The sequence below is a fragment of the Tenrec ecaudatus genome, chromosome X, assembly GCF_050624435.1.
Source record: "Tenrec ecaudatus isolate mTenEca1 chromosome X, mTenEca1.hap1, whole genome shotgun sequence".
NCBI classification, from domain to species: domain Eukaryota; kingdom Metazoa; phylum Chordata; class Mammalia; order Afrosoricida; family Tenrecidae; genus Tenrec; species Tenrec ecaudatus.
Window position 1 is genome coordinate 95,848,006 of NC_134548.1, and position 6,299 is coordinate 95,854,304.

Below are 6,299 nucleotides of genomic sequence, written 5' to 3' on the forward strand. Positions count from 1 at the left end.
TCCCCTTTCTTCCTTGGAAAGATTGGTGGTTTCAAACTGCTGAGCTGGAAAATAATATTCCAACAAGTATATTCAGTTGAACTTCACAAAGTTTAGAAAATGATTGAAGCAATACATCAAGAGGCAACATTCAAGAAGATGTGGAACAAAAAAAGATGTTTCTAATATCAGATGTCTCTTAGCTGAAAGAAAAGAGTACCAGAAATTACGTACTTATATTCCATTGACTAGGTAATGGAAATGGGCCGTGTAGATTGTAAAAAATTATGAAGAACAAGAATACCAGAAAATTCAATTGCACTCTTGAGAAACATTCACACAGACCGAATGCCAGTCATTCTCAGACAAGGGGCTGTTACATGTTTTAAAATCAGGAAAGGTGTGGACCAGGGTTGTATCTCTGCAAAATAGTTGTTCAATTTGTATGCTGAGAAAATAATTTGATAATGTAGATTATATTAAGAATAATACAGTGTCAGGATTAGAGGAAGGTTCAAAAACATCTTGTATTCTGTAAGTGAAAATAATTTACTGATACAGCTCACAATCTACAGACTTCTGTAAGGATTACACAACAACATAAAGAAAACAACAATCCTCACAACTGAACCAGTAAGTAACATCATGTTAAGGGAAGAAAAGGTTGAAGTTGTCAGGGATTTAATTTTACATGGATTCATAATAAATTCTCATGGAAGCAGCAGTATGGATATCAAATGATATGTTGCATTGGGAAAACCTGTTGCAAAAAAATCTTTAAAGTATTAAAACAAAGATGTCATTTTGAAGACAGAGGTCCACTTGATGAAAACCATGGTAATCTCTATTACCTCTATACATGCAAAAGTTGGACAATGATAACAAAAGCAGAAGAATTTATTCATTCTATTGTATTGAGATATTTTGCTTCTACACCTATTTTGTTAAGTATTTTTTCAGGAGTAGATGTTGAGTTTTATCAAATGAATTTTCTGCCTCAATTGATATAATCATGTGTCTTCTTTATTTTATTTGATGTATTACATTGATTGCTTTTCTAATATTAAACTACTCTACCATGTTTGTTATGAATCTCACTTGATCGTGATGCTTAATTAAATTCTGTTGGCTAGTATTTTAATGAAGATCTTGGCGTCTATACTCATTAGAAATATAAGTCTGTAATTTTCAATTCTGGTGATATCTTTGCCTGATTTAGGTGCCAAAGTTTTAATTGTTTAATAAAATAATGTTGGTTGTATATTGCACATTTGTATATTGTGGAATAGTTTATATAAATTGGTGCTAAATCTTCTCTAAATGTTTGATAGAATTCCCCAGTAAAAATATCTGGACAAGGACTTTTTTTTATGTTGAGGTTATTTTTTATGCATAGATGTATTTCTTCTCTTACGTAGGGTTGGTGAGATTTTCACATCATTCTGTGGTAAAATGCATTTCCAGAAAATTATCCTTTTCTAGAAATGCATTATTTACCTAATGCATTAACGAAAAACCAATAACCCGCCTCTCACTTATTAGAAAGAAATTGAAATTATTTACTCTTTGAAAGAGAACTTGACAAGGTTTCCTTTATGACCACTTTTATTTAATATAAAATGAAAATATAGCCTATCAAAACCTTTGGGACATGTTTAAAACAATACTCTGAGGGAAGTTCCCGGGAATATCTGCACACATCAATAAGACAGAAAGCATCAAAACAAACACCTTAATACATCAATGGCATTTGGAAAACTTCAAAAAATAAGCCATCGGATACTAGAAGAAACGAAACAACAAAGATTAGGGCAGAAGTAAATGAATCTGAAAAAAATTTTAAATGGCAGAAAAAATAATAAGGTAAGAAACTGATTCATTGAAAATATTAACAAAATTAATAAACTACTGGCAAACTCAACAAAGTAAAAGAATGAGAGAAAACAAATTCTACAAATAAGAAGTGAAATGGATGGTATTCAAATAGAAAGAAATGAGATAAAAATATAACCTCATAGTATTATGAAAAATTATTTTCTACCAAATTTGAAATGTAGAAGAAATGGATAAATTTCTATAATGTATTATTTATCTAATTTCCCACAAAATTATTTTAAAATCTCAATAAGCCCATAAATGGGAAGAAATATATCTAGTCACAAAATAAACTTCCAATATTGAAAAGTCCCTGTCCAGATGATTTCACTGGGGAATTCTACGAAACATTTAGAGAAGATTTAATATTAGTACTTTTACATAAACTGTCATAACATACAAATGGACAATTTACTACCAAGCTCACTTTATGAAGCAACTATAAGTCTGATACTTAAACCAGGCAAAGATATTGCCAGAATTGAAAAATTATAGACCAATATCTTTAATGAATACGAGTGACAAGATTGTTGATAAAATACTAGCCAACAGAATTAAACTAAACATCAAAAAAAGTAAATAGTGCATCAGGATCAAGTGGGATTAATACTATACATGGAACGGTGGTTTAGCATTAGGAAAACAATCAGTGTTACCCATCACATAAAATTGAAAAGAAGTATTATATCAATTGATGCATAAAATACATTTGATAAAATTCAACATTCATTCCTGATAAAAATCACTCAACAAAAGAGGTATAAAAGGAAAATGTCTCAACATAATAAAATCCATATAGGAGAAACCAATAGACTGCATCTCACTGAACGGAGAGAAAATGCAACATTTTTCTTCCAATGTGAACTAGACAAGGTTGCCCTTTATTGTCACTTTTATTTAATAAAGTTCTGGAAATTTTAGCTAGCATCATTGGACATCAAAAATATATTACAGGTATCCACAAAGGCAAGGAAGAAATAAAAAATTTTTATTTGCAGACAACATAGTCCTATATATAGAAAGGCCCAAATATTCAATTAAATTCTTGAAGTGATTGGAAAAATTTGCAGCGTAGTAGTACAGAAATCAGTTGGATTCTTGTGCATTAAGGGTGATGATACCAAAACAGATATCAAAAGAATAATACCAATTACAATAACTACACAAAAGTTAAAACATTTAGAAATGAATCTTACCAGAGAAACAAAGGACTTATACAATGAAAACGGCAAAGTACCCCTTCAAGAAATTTAAAGGAATTTACACAAATGGAATAAGGCAATACGTTTCTGGGTATGCAGAGTTAATACGCTTGTACTGTGAAAATGTCAATATTACCAAATTACTTTACACATACTATGCAATTCTGATCCAAATTTCACCACATTTTTCAAAGAAATAGAAATACTAATTAATAATTTAATTTAAAAAGCACTATTAAAAGATAAAAACAAAATGGGAGGCCTTTCGCTTCCATACTTTTAAACCTACATGTGGTAGTTACTTGATTTCATGTCAACTTGAAGATATGTAAAAGTGTAGAAGTGGAGTTTAGCCTATCAGTCATGCTATAGCCCGATGGTGACTCCTAATGGGTGTGTCCTTCCCATATGGAGGGCCCTGAGAACCTCTCTTTCTCTCTGTGCCATCAACTTCCTGAGGTTGATCCTGATGGCTGTGAGAGCTCAGTGGTGCTTCCACCACTACTGAATCCACACAACTGCACCCACCAGCCTGTGATTTTCCTGCATTATGCCTCGTTGCTTGTGGCTGTGATCAGATTTATAGACTTGAATTTGACTGGTCTGGGATCTTTTCTTGATATATAATTACTTCTTGATATAAAACTCTTCTTTTTTCATTTTCTACCTTTTTTTCATTTTATTGAGGACTCATAACTCTTGTCACAATCCATACATCACTTGCATCAGGCAAATTTGTGCATATGTTGCCTTCATTCTTTTCTAGACATTTACTTTCTTTTATTTTTAAAATTTTATTAGGGGCTCATGCAACTCTTATCACAATCCATACATATACATACATCAATTTTATAAAGCACATCCATACATTCTTTGCCCTAATCATTTTCTTATTTTATTCATAAATCTTTTTATCGTCTTTACACATACAATAAGTGTCGCTGAATTTTTTTCTCATAAATCCAGCCAAACACACCAAGAAAGTCAAAACAGCCTGGTACTAGTACACTGATAGATATGAAGATCAAGGGATTAGACTTGAGCATCCATAAATACAACCAGGTACCTATAAGCCCCAAACAATCAAGTTATTTTTGATAAAAAACTAAAACACATTAAATGGGCAAATAACAGCCTTTCAACAGCTGGTAAAACTGTATCTTTATCTGCAAAAGGATGAAGCACTACCCATATCTCACATCATGTACAAAAACAAACTCAAGAGGGATCAAAAATAAATCACACAATTATTGGGACCATCAATGAGTAAATAGGGAAGAACTTAAGGAACATAATAAAAGCACAAACACATTAAAGACATAATGAAAAATATCTACACTATAGAAGACAAAATAAAGAACTGAGGCCTACTAAAAATACAATATTTATGCACAACAAAAGATTTCATGAAAAGAGTCAACAAAAAAAACCCCACAGATTTGAGGGGGGAAATGGTAACAATACATCAGATATGGGTTAATCTCCAAAATCTATAGAAAGATACATCTTTACAAGATAAACATTTAAAAAATCAAAAAGGGGCAGAACACATGAATAGACAATTTTCCAAAGACAACATATAGGCAGATAACAACTAAATGAAGAAATGTTTATCATGTTAGTAATAAGAGAATTACAAACTAAAGAAACAGTGAGGTATCACTTCACATAAACACTTTTTGCAAAATCAATAAGACACAAAATAATAAAGGCTTGGGAGATTGTGAACAGATAGGAGTACTTTTAAATTGCTGGTGTGACTGTAGAATTGTGCAACCTCTATGGAAATCAGATGGAATTTCCTTAAACAAATGCAAATCCAAGTACCTTATGATCCAGCAACCTACTGGATCATAAGGTATAACACAAATACATATATGTATACCTATATTTATTGTAGCAGTTTTCACAAGAGTAAAGGCATGGAAGCAATCCAAAACCCCAAATATAAAGGAATGGGTAAGCAAACTCTGGTATATTCCTACTATGGAAATGTATGCATCAATGAAAAACAAAGATAAACTCTTAAATACAACAAGACAGAAATAAAACTAGAGAACATTATGCTTAGCAAACTCAGTGAACTTTACAAAGATAAATATTTAATATCACTATTGTTATAAGTAAAAACAAAGAAGAAGAAATGTGGTTTATACACTACACAAGAATTTGATGACTACGAGGCTAGGGACAAGGGTGAGTGTAGGGATAGTGAAGTGGAGGATTTGGTAAAATAGGAGAATTGATAACTTTGAGTTATGGTGTTGGCAAAGAAATTTAAATACATTGAATTAACAAGTACTTTGGAAAGTTTGAGTCCTCTATCTTTCTTTTTCTTGATTGTTTTGTTTGGTTGTAGTTCCTTGCAGTTCCATATAAATGTAAACATTGGAATTTTAATTTCTGCATAGAAGGCTGTTTGAAATTTAATGGAGACTGTGTTGACGCTAAAAAATTAGTTTAGGTAGTACTGACATCTTCACAATGCTGAGTCATCTGATCCAAGATAATAGTCTATTTATTTAGGTCTTTTTCAATTTCTTTTAGTATTGATTTAAGTATACCAATATTTTACTTCCTTGGTTAAATTTATTCCTATGTATTTTAATTTTTTTAAATGTACTGCAATGAAATTATTTCATTAATATGCTTTTCAGATTGCTCATTATGAAAGTAAAAACCCCAGCTCTGGCTTTGTGTTGAGTTTGTATTTATATGTTTACTGTCTCTATTACCATAAGTGTGGACCTTCTGAATAAAAGGAATAGTTTACTTCCTTTTCTGACTCAAAATTTCCCTTGCTTAATTGCTTTAGCTTATAATACAAGTACAATAGCAAACAATGACAATAAAAGTGGCCATCCCTTTCCTTTTTCATAATCTTAAGATGAAAGCTCAAAGTTCCTTCTGTCTTTATTGTGTATGATATTAGCTATGACTGATTTTATATGTTGATCTTGGACCCTACTCATTTGCTAATTTTTTTCAATTTATTGCAGTAGCTTTCTTCCTAAGTCTCAAACTTCATGTGCATTTTAAAAAGCTACACCTACTTGTGATTTTCATAGTGCTTATTTTATTCGCTGTAAGTTGGTTTAAGAAGTTTGTGTACAGATTCATGAGAGATATTAGCGTGTTTCTTTTTGTGTGTGGTGTGTATGCCTGGTTTGACATTGGGGTTATGTTTATTGCAAGGGAAGTGGATTTTTTATTTAATATCACTCTTCTAGTCAATGAGCCTCT